The sequence below is a fragment of the Periplaneta americana genome, chromosome 3 (genome assembly GCF_040183065.1).
Source record: "Periplaneta americana isolate PAMFEO1 chromosome 3, P.americana_PAMFEO1_priV1, whole genome shotgun sequence".
NCBI lineage: Eukaryota > Metazoa > Arthropoda > Insecta > Blattodea > Blattidae > Periplaneta > Periplaneta americana.
In genome coordinates this window covers 12484182-12496377 of record NC_091119.1, presented here as the reverse complement: position 1 = coordinate 12496377, position 12196 = coordinate 12484182, and the positions used below count along the sequence as shown (strand labels likewise).

The 12196-nt window shown below is 34.3% G+C and overlaps 1 non-coding gene across 1 annotated transcript; it reads left to right on the top strand.

Moving 5' to 3' along the window:
• The first annotated feature begins 791 nt into the window (after positions 1-791).
• Positions 792-863, top strand: TRNAC-GCA (transfer RNA cysteine (anticodon GCA)). Its single transcript has one exon. It is a non-coding gene; the product is annotated as a tRNA-Cys (tRNA).
• The last annotated feature ends 11333 nt before the right edge of the window (positions 864-12196 follow it).

Sequence of the window (12196 nt, the reverse complement as noted above, 5' to 3'; positions counted from 1 at the left end):
ACTGTTCTATCATTTATCTTCTTTATATTATTTAGGTTATGTTATAGCTTCTGCTGTACGAGATTATGGACAGTCACGTATCAGAGATTGTTTAATATAGTGGAATGCAAATGTTTTAATATAAATGAAACTGAATCAACAAAATGAAATCTGCGTGGAAATATCATATGTACTCCGGTACATCAAAATATATATGATATGCGTAATAAATCACTTTGTGATTTAAAGACGGCGCCCATACCGTCGGATCCCGGCCAAACAGTCACTCATCTGAGTGCACCTCAACACATGTATGGACTTCGGTCCTGCGTTCATAGACATCTATGACGTAGTGCAGAGGGCGGCCACTAGAGGGAACCCAAGAGATGGAGCTTAATCTGAGACGATTCTAAACGGCGTCGGGATTGTATCCGGCGTGGCTTAGTGGATAAATCGTCAGCACGTAGAGCTGAAAACCCGGGTTCAAATCCCGGCGCCGGAGAGAATTTTTCTCCGTTCCATCTCTCTTTCATCATGTGATGACGCAGAATATCTGCGTGGAAATATCATATGTACTTCGGTACATCAAAATATATATGATATGCGTAATAAATCACTTCGTGATTTAAAGACGGCGCCCATACCGTCGGATCCCGGCCAAACAGTCACTCATCTGAGTGCACCTCAACACATGTATGGACTTCGGTCCTGCGTTCATAGACATCTATGACGTAGTGCAGAGAGCGGCCACTAGAGGGAACCCAAGAGATGGAGCTTAATCTGAGACGATTCTAAACGGCGTCGGGATTGTATCCGGCGTGGCTTAGTGGATAAAGCGTCAGCACGCAGAGCTGAAAACCCGGGTTCAAATCCCGGCGCCGGAGAGAATTTTTCTCCGTTCCATCTCTCTTTCATCATGTGATGACGCAGAATATCTGCGTGGAAATATCATATGTACTTCGGTACATCAAAATATATATGAATCAACAAAGCCTTCTTGACTAGTAATCGTCCATAGAGATCAATGAAGATTGTGTAGTTGGCAGAACTAGAAACAAGATAACAGCTCATCATAACACACTACTGCCATCTAGCGGAATATTTGTAATGATGATATAGTACAATAATATATTTCCAAGACAGTTTAGTATTTTAGTAAGTCAATTAATATTTTATCGTAATAGAATACTCCTTTTTCTTCTAATCTTTATATAGTTTCTCTAATCGTGTAATACTCAATTAAATCCCACTCGAGTCTTGAGATTACTGTAGATTAAATGTTTAAATGTTGCATTCAGTCATTGAACTTATACTCAACAACAATAACTGCGAATAAATAGTAATCCACGTTATGGTTATAAATAATTTAACGATAAAAGCGAAACGTTCTACGTCACAGCACTAAAGTTAAGTGGAAATATCCCATGTGGACCCCTGTGTCATGACGACGTGTACATTCGCCGTAAAGGCTTCATATATCATAACTACCATGAAATTATTAGATTATTATATATGTTGAATGGGGACTGTGTGTGTCTGGGGTAGTCAGATAGGTGTCTCCACTGTCGTAAATGTTGACTTTGGTGCAGCGGCACTGAAGGACACCCCTCCATATGCACACACTTCGCCGGCCTTAGTGTAGATAGATAGCACTAAGAATACTTAAGCTAATAGTGTTTGCATGTGTGCGTAGTTTATGGACTTAATTTTTGGTTGTGATAGGGGGATGCTGGTGTTATATAATATGTGATATCTTTACATAAAATTGAAATTTAATAAGCACAGACGTACTATGAAAGCGATGTTATATAATTGAATATGAAATTTCGAAAAATGCACATTTTTTGCCTTAGACGTATCGGTTTATTCACTAGTATGTACTCTAATTGCGTCTACACATAGTTTTGTGCGAAAAGGGCGTCCATTTTGCTCAGTATACTTCGTAATTAGATCGTTACAACAATTTCTAAACAGCAGTATCTTAAAGACAATATATTTTGCCTATTTTCATTCCATTATGTCCTACGGAATAATATTTTGGAGAAATTCTACAGATAGTAAAAATATGTTATTATTACAAAAAAGAGCCATTAGAATAATAGTTGGAGCAAAGGCTAGAGAATCATGTAGATTATTAAAAAAAAATTAGAGATTATAACTTTAACAAATTAATACATATACTCTTTAATAAATTTCCTCTTATGTAATAAAGAAAATTTTCCAACTATTTCAGCCATACATAGTATAAATACCCGCAGAAAAAATGATTTTCATACGTCATCATCAAATGTATCATGCTATCAAAGGGAAGTACGTTACATGGCGATAAAAATGTTCAATAGTCTTCCTGAAGACATTAAGAATCATAGCCCAAACCCTGGATTATATAAGGTAAAACTAAAAAATTATTTAATATCTCACACTTTCTATTCTGTAGATGAATTCTTAACATTTCACAGTACTGTGTAAATATTTTAATACTATTAAATGGTAAACGTATTGCATTGTATCAAATATTATTGTCATTAAGGTATTAATTCTGTACATGTGTCATATTTGCATTTTATATGTTAAACATAAGAATTGGACATGTTCTTTATGCTATGCTCTAAAGCAAATGTAAGAATATTATGGAACGAATAAATCTATCTATCTATCTATCTATCTATCTATCTATCTATCTATCTATCTATCTATCTATCTATCTATCTATCTATCTATCTATCTATCTATCTATCTATCTATCTATCTATCTATCTATCTATCTATCTATCTATCTATCTATCTATCTATCTATCTATCTATCTATCTATCTATCTATCTATCTATCTATCTATCTATCTATCTATCTATCTATCTATCTATCTATCTATCTATCTATCTATCTATCTATCTATCTATCTATCTATCTGTCTGATCGGAATTTTACTATTCTAAAGAGAAAGATAAAACGAGAAGACAAACTGTTTAGTCATCAACAATATATCAGTCTCATTAAAAGCTCAAGTGCCACGAGTAAATTTGACATAAGTCAAGTAAATACAGAAGAGATAATCGACTTCAAAAATGGTCTCACCTCAACTTCAAAGTAAAACCACTTTATATGAGAAACTAATTTTGTTTTTCAGAGTATGAGGCAGACATAGAGGAAATTCTAAATATAATTCTGAAAGCGTCATCATACAAGTGGTGACAATATTCATACAACAAACTGCTTAAAATACTAATACACGTATGAAAACAGCGAGCGATGATGAATTTGTGAGGAAGGATGTATTAGTGCGTTTGAAATAGTGAGGTAGTTTCGATTGTGTGTTCTTTAAAAATAAATAGGAACTTTTGATGCAAGATAATATGTTACTTATTTTGTAGTAATAAATTTAATATAAATTTATAATTAGTTGATTTATTAGGCGTTAAAAATGTTGTTATAATTCTCTGTTCTACCCTGTGCAATACAAGTTACATATGCCCAGTCCCATGGAATAGAGATAAATTTCCTCCAAACCGGGAATCGAATCACGGACCGCTTGGTTGGATCGTGCACGCGTTTTCTACTGGACTATAGTGACTAACTGAATTGAAATTACCGTTTGTTTTCGTGAGAAGCTATTCAATTCATAGCCAGGCCTAGACCTGAAAAACCAGTTAAGATAGATTTCTTTAAGAGCAGTACGCCTGCGAAGTAACGATTCTGTTTGGTTTGCCGAATGCGTTGTATTCCAGCTCGGTTCGCCGTGAATTCCTCGATATGATTTTTTGATGAAGGTTCGCGACCTTCGCTCCGTATCGTAGTAGTGTGTATATCGACTAGGGAAGAAACAGACGAGAAGCGGAGTGCGATAATTGAGAGATACGACAGTAGTCCGTGAACGGAGTGGAAAATCAGAGCTTGTATATACATCTTCCTAAGACAAGTGTTGCTTTCTGGACGTTCCTGTGAGGACGTGTTCGTGCGCGTAACCCAAGATTTATCACACATAAAATGACTTCGTGAGGGAACAATCGAAGGTCAAAACCTGGGGTTTCTTTCACTATGTTTACAGTTCTTGTACATTGTAATTTTTGTTTGTAAATTGTAAACTTTTGTTTTACAATCTTCATGACTTTCAGAACTTAAGCTTCACATACAAAGTCATATATCTACAAATAAAGTTTTGAATGCATTACAAGTATTTCATTTCACGATGAAAGAGTAATATTAATGATTTTACAAATATATAAAATGGGTGTCGCGATCCCCGGGGGGGGGGGACATGTAAAGAACTGAGGGGGAACGAGAGCTTAGTTACAAAATAAAACAACAAAAATGTATTAGCATAAATTTATGTTGCATTTAGAAATGTAAACACGGTTGAACATAACAATAGAAAATGTTTTAATTAGCTTTACTAATAATAAAACTGTAACAAAAACTTTTCTGGTAATTTTCGCTTTTTCAAAAATAATTGGTGTTAATATGTAGCCTATAATTAGCTATCTTGTGACCAAAAATCGCATTGTTGACATTTTTGTCTGTCTGTCTGGATGTCTGTTACCTTTTCACGCGATAATGGCAGAAACAATTTCTATGAAAATTGGTATATTAATTAAATTGAATTAAAGGTATATTAGTATTTATTTATTTATTTATTTATTCATTTATTTATTTATTTTATTTTATTTATTTTATTTTATTAATTTAATTTAATTTATTTTATTTTATTTATTTTTATTTTATTTTATTATTTTTTATTTTATTTATTTTATTTTATTTTATTTGTTTTATTTTATTTAATTTTATTTATTTTATTTTATTTTATTAATTTAATTTTATTTATTTATTTAATTATGATTATGTCTCGTGACCAGAATATTGTACGAAATGGAACTATAAAAATTGGAGATTTATCCTTCGAAGAGGTGGAAAAATTCAAATATCTTGCAGCAACAGTAACAAATCTAAATGACACTCGGGAGGAAATTAAACACAGAATAAATATGGGAAATGCCTGTTATTATTCGGTTGAGAAGCTTTTGTCATCTAGTCTTCTGTCAAAAAGTCTGAAAGTTAGAATTTATAAAACAGTTATATTACCGGTTGTTCTGTATGGTTGTGAAACTTGGACTCTCACTTTGAGAGAGGAACAGAGATTAAGGGTGTTTGAGAATAAGATTCTTAGGAAAATATTTAGGGCTAAGAGGGATGAAGTTACAGGAGAATGGAGAAAGTTACACAACGCAGAGCTGCACGCATTGTACACTTCACCTGACATAATTAGGAACATAAAATCCAGACATTTGAGATGGGCAGGACATGTAGCACGTATGGGCGAATCCAGAAATGCATATAGAGTGTTAGTTGGCAGGCCGGAGGGAAAAAGACCTTTGGGGAGGCCGAGACGTAGATGGGAAGATAATATTAAAATGGATTTGAGTGAGATAGGATATGATGGTAGAGACTGGATTAATCTTGCTCAGGATAGGGACCAATGGCGGGCTTATGTGAGGGCGGCACTGAACCTACGGGTTCCTTAAAAGCCAGTAAGTAGTAGTAGTAATTAATTAATTAATTTTATTTATTTATTTATTTTGTTTATTTATTTATTTAATTTATTTAATTTATTTATTTATTTATTTTATTTATTTATTTTATTTATTAATTTAATTTATTTATTTCATTTATTTATTCATTCATTCATTTATTCATTTATTTAACCTGGTAGAGATAAGGCCTCCCTACAAGCAAAACTCAGCTCAGACTCCTCGCTGCGCGCATACTATACCCCTCTTACCCCCTGCAGTAAGCGGGTTCTTTAATAAGCGACTACTGGTACAGCTATAACGGCTACGGTTGCGGACATGTGCACTCTAAGAGCAGCTGTAACAATAAACAAATAAGTGAATATAACATTACTAGATGTCAACATCGTCTCTTTCTAAGTCACAATCGGTGGCTAACTTCACAGGAACTGTCCTCATATTTAAATTTGAAATACTTAAATTAAATTAAATTAATATTTAATGTAAAACGCTATGTGACTCCTTGACTCTGTAGCAATAACACGTGTTCAGTTCGGCGCAAGAAGATAATACGTGCGCATGCGCATAGTGTCGGTGGTGTGATTGGAGACGGAGAGCATGCTGGGAAAGGGAGCATATGTCATCTGCGCGAGACAGTCACGCCCGCAGGTTTCTGCGCATTGAAGTTTGTTTGTTGGATGCCTATACCTATTTATGTTTAAAAACAATGAAAGAATGAAAACTTACATGATAAGACATTATTTACACTATTGTACATAATTTACAAAATAAGTAGGCTGTAGTATTGTGAAATAAAATACAATATACAACACTGTACGTAAGTTTAATATTGTAAATAATATTTGATCAATGTAGGACTACATTTTTTATTATAGTGCAAATAGTGAAAATAGCGTATTATAGTGTACGTAGTTTGAATAATATAAATTTTAGCTAAATATTATTGTAATTGCAAAAGTGGTCCATGTTTTATTCTGTCTTGGTTTACGAAACAAGAGTAGCGTGAGTCGTCAGTCAAGTAGGTCTACTTCGCTTGCTGGACGCACGCACATCTTCCACTTAAAATCTGAAGTAATACTTAAACTTGTAGCCTCCTGAGAAAAACTACGGTCCCTAGTTATGGTATTAATAATGTCAACTCCTTAGGAAAATATTTGGGGCTAAAGGGGATGAAGTTACAGGAGAATGGAGAAAGTTACACAACACAGAACTGCACGCTTTGTATTCTTCACCTGACATAATTAGGAACATTAAATCCAGACGTTTGAGATGGGCAGGGCATGTAGCACGTATGGGCGAATCTAGAAATGCATATAGAGTGTTAGTTGGAAGGCCGGAGGGCAAAAAGATGTTAGGGAGGCCAAGACGTAGGTGGGAGGATAATATTAAAATGGATTTGAGAGAAGTGGGATATGATAGTAGGGACTGGATTAATGTTGCTCAGGATAGGAACCAATGGCGGGCTTATGTGAGAGCGGCAGTGAACCTGTGGATTCCTTAAAAGCCATAAGTATGTAAGTAACTCCTAATTACGTAAAATATCTTACTATTATATTCGTCCGATGTTCTTTCTTAGCGTCTTGTAGTTCAGAATTGTGTTCTCCAATTTAAATTAGCATATCTCATTCTTTATGCGTTTCCAATTCACTGCGGGCTAAAGCAAGGAGATGCACTATCACCTTTACTTTTTAACTTCGCTTTAGAGTATGCCATTAGGAAAGTCCAGGATAACAGAGAGGTTTGGAATTGAACGGGTTACATCAGCTGCTTGTTTATGCGGATGACGTGAATATGTTAGGAGAAAATTCACAAACGATTAGGGAAAACACGGGAATTTTACTGGAAGCAAGTAGAGAGATAGGTTTGGAAGTAAATCCCGAAAAGACAAAGTATATGATTATGTCTCGTGATCAGAATATTGTACGAAATGGAAATATAAAAATTGGAAATTTGTCCTTTGAAGAGGTGGCAAAATTGAAATAACTGGGAGCAACAGTAACAAATATAAATGACACTCGGGAGGAAATTAAACACAGAATAAATATGGAAATGCCTGTTATTATTCGGTTGAGAAGCTTTATCATCCAATCTGCTGTCAAAAAAATCTGAAAGTTGGAATTTATAAAAACAATTATATTACCGGTTGTTCTTTATGGTTGTGAAACTTGGACTCTCACTTTGAGAGAGGGACATAGCTTAAGGGTGTTTGAGAATAAGGTGCTTAGGAAAATATTTGGGGCTAAGAGGGATGAAGTTACAGGAGAATGGAGAAAGTTACACAACGCAGAACTGCACGCATTGTATTCTTCATCTGACATAATTAGGAACATTAAATTCAGACGTTTGAGATGGGCAGGGCATTTAGCACATCTGAGCGAATCCAGAAATGCATATAGAGTGTTAGTTGGAAGGCCGGAGGGAAAAAGATGTTAGGGAGGCCGAGACGTAGATGGGAAGATAATATTAAAATGGATTTGAGGGAGGTGGGATATGATGATAGAGACTGGATTAATCTTGCTCAGGATAGGGACCAATGGCGGGCTTATGTGAGGGCGGCAGTGAACCACCAGGTTCCTTAAAAGCCAGTAAGTAAGTAAGTAAGTATTCCTCATTCTTTAATTCTATCTCATTCTCGCAATCTCTCTCTTTCTGTTAGTGACCATGTTTATATTTTACTGATTTCCAGATATCTTGAACTAATGATATTTAGTGCGTTGAAAATGGTAATTACTTTTCAACTATAATGCACATCGTTTAATGAAGTTACTGGTGCAAAGTGCCAACCTTTACATACAATCGAAACCTCGTAAGTAGGTTCTGTATTGATACATTGTGGGTCCATTTGGACGCAGCGGATTACGTTTAGCAACTCTCCAGTTTACCCCATTTGTGCACGTAAGTGGGGATGCTATTAATTAGTTCATTACTAGCAATAAGAATGTCATTTAGCAGTTTGAATATATTATTGCGCGTGCGTGTATTCGAGGCGAGAGGTTAATGTATATTGCAATTACAGCCCTGCTCGTGTTTTCGGTAAATCCGCCTGGCGAAGCAGCGAATTGCAATGTTATCGTATCTTCCTTCGTGTAACTGCACATAATTGCTCTAATTTAAAGGCATAAGTAAATAAAATCATTTGATTTTTATTCTTACGTGGAACAAGAAAACACTAAAATCTATATACTCGTATATAATTTGAACTGGTAATGGAAATTACGAGAAAACGGCTGAACAGATTTTAATAAATGACCCCTCATTTTGAAGCCTGGAACTCAAAGTTTTTCAGAAAAATAGTAGTTTCCAGTGAAATGTCAATTTTTCAACATAATTTTCCTATTTTCCAAAATCCATCTGTCGTCAGTTTTGAGAACTAGCTAATTGCATTTCAGAATAAAACAAAACACACACTACAGTAAACAATATTACACGAAGGCCATGATCTGCAAGAATGCTGACATATTTAGAGCTCAAATTAAATTGGTTATTAACAACTTAACTTACTAAAAATAATTTACAGGTTCGATTCTGTGGTGTGTAATTTTCTGGGTACAGCTGTGTATTGGATATTAAAAACTACAAAACTTGACGTGGTTTTATGACATTATTATTACCATTAGAAATGAAATATTATTGTAGATAATGCCATGGTGTGACTATTTTTCATTAATTATAAATATTAATGCTACATTGATGATATGAAAGTGAAGAAGTAGAGAATAACTTAAAATACATTTTGATTTCTATATTTTACTGAGTGGCGGCTATATAGTATATATAGTATATGTTACTGAAAGCTATAAAACTTACGTAAGATAATATTATTAAAAATAAAATATTTTTATAGTTATTAATCAAGTGGGGTTGGGTCTTTTTCATATATTTAATGGCGGTGTGGTGTAGATATTTATATGCCTGGTTCTCTTCAGTATTGGCTCAAGAGAGAGTATCTTTCATTATTATGGAAGAAAATACCTTTCAGAATGTCTGGTATTCTTCATTGAAAATAAATCTGAAAAATGTTTATTTGAACGTCTAATGAACTTAGTTTGCAGCATTTACTCATAGAGAGATCAGCTGTTAATATATATTTTTCAAGGAGCTATTGTTGAAGAAATCTTTTAAGAGTCTGCACTGTTAATTCCAGAGCTCCAAGATCAAGGAACTTTCTACTCTGTACTGTATTCTTTCTGCCATATATTTTCAGTAGATTGAGTTAATAACAATGTTACAGTTCAAGTGAATATTTTGACTTAGAAATGTCACAGTTGTTTTGAAACTGGAAAAATGAAAGACTCATCTGTAACATCCGTGACAAAATGTGTGTAACATCCATGACATAGAAGAAACAGCAATAAAATATTTACTGATTATGTTTTTGTGAACTAATTGGATGCCATGAGATTTACAGAGCTTTCACATAGACAGTATGACAATGAATATCTTTTTGCTTAAGCCAGAGACCTGAGTTTTACACTTTCTGTTAATAGAGTGTAAAGTGAGTTCACAAATCTTGTAACATCCATGACGGAACCTTTTCTTTATTTTCTGCAATAATAGTAAATTTTATTCAAAAACTTTTTTTCTGTAAAATGATAGTGATCTTCTAAATTGGTTATAATAATAAAAGTTGATAAAAGTCATTTAATTTTCAGTTATATATAAAGTTTGGAAATAGTAAAAATTTAACATCCGTGACAATTAGAATGACTGAAAGAGAAAAAGGGAAATATAATAAGAACAATTGCTAGACAAGGTAGAACGTTGAAAGAGGATTGCACTTCTATATGACGGCCGGTTACCAAGTTAGCCTTCATATCTATTGAGAAGAAAGACATAGTTATCAACAGTAATCTCACTAGAGGTTTTGATTTATCTAGAGATAATCAGAAGTCGAGTGGGATTTAATTGACTATTACACGATTAGAAGAAAGTATATAAAGATTAGAAGTAACGAAGTACTCCAATACAATAAAATATTAGTTGCCTTATGAAAATACAACTGGCTTCAAATGTATTATTGTACCATCTCAACATTACAAATATTACGCTAGATGTAGCGTAGTAGTGTGTTATGATCAGCTGTTTTCTTGTTATTAGTTGTGCCAACTATGGAATCTTCATTGAACTCTGTAGACGGTTACTAGTCAAGAAGGCTTTGTTGATTCATTTTCATTTTATTAAAACAGTTGCATTCCACTTCAATTATCCGGATCCCAGTAATCAACGCCACTTGACAGATGATTTTCAATAAATCTTAGTATTAAACAATCTCTGATACGTGACTATTCATAATATCATATAGCAGAAACTATAACATAATCTAAATAATATAAACAAGTGTTAGAAAAGTTTTAATTAGGGATGATGAAATAAACAAGAAAAGTTTTTAATTAAGGACGATGAAATAAAAAATAAACATGAATAATTTTAAAAGGAACAATAATTTAAACGTGCAATTTTCAAATTTGAATGTTTTAGTGGTTGGTTGTTCAGTTGATGTTATATTGTATGTGTGCGTAAAAGAAGTGAACTCGTTGATGTACATGGTGTATCCCTCAACTTATTCAGGATTTCCGAAGGGTTCTCTTAATTTAATTGTAAATAGGGTTTCAGGGAAGATGCATATCTATGACCAGTGACCTTTATTAATTCTTGTTCTTGAATGCCAATGCGAGTCATATTTGAAACTTCTGTGCATGGACTGGAGTGGTTTGTAATTTTCTGTTTTTTGACGTTCAGACCAGTACAGTTTGAAATGTTGGCAAACAAACAAACAAATGCTAGGGTAGTGATAAAAATAAACAAATACTAGGGACGCGATAAAATTGTGCGATAAGCAGCCATGATTGGTTGAAAGACGTCCTTTCGTACCGTTTTATTGGTCAAAAGTACAGAGTGATTTATATAGAACTGACACATTTCTTTCATTAATTGTTTCAAAACGAATTGTGCTAGCGACAACTTATTATACCTAAAATGTAGAGGAATTTTGGGAGATTATTTACCTCTATAGCAAATGTTGAAAATGTCCTCCATCCTGCATAAGGCACAACTCAACACGTCGTTCCATGTTACCCTATATGGCTTTAGGCCTGCACTTTTCGCACCTCTCTGACACATTGAGTAGGTGTACCACGTCTCCTGCGACAAACGTCTTAATGATTTTTGGGTGCCTGCTCCAGTCGTGCTCTTACGTCAACAACAACCGTGGGAAGCCTAGATTAACGATGCTTGCCCGTTTCACTCACCAGAGATCCAGTTGTTTCCAATTTGTTTACCAGTCCCAGTATTGTGTTTCTTTTGGGAGGTTTGCGAACACCAAATTCTCTCTGGTATGCCCTTTGAGTAGCTGTAATTGAATTCGTAATCCAGTATTGCTTCACAAGGAAGAGTCATTGATTTAATGTGTACTGCATTTTCACGTTGACACAAAATGTCGAAAACAGCTGCCAACAATAGGAATAAAACATAAACATCTGCGCATCTAGTGCTGCCAACAATAGGAATGAAACATAAACATCTGCGCATCTAGTGACAAGGAAACGAAACTCCAGAACATTCTGCTTAATTTGGTGCTAAAATTGGGTCAGTGTTGCCAACAATAGGAATAAAACATAAACATCTGCGCATCTAGTGACAAGGAATCGAAACTCCAGAACATTCTGCTTAATTTGGTGCTAAAATTGGGTCGTTG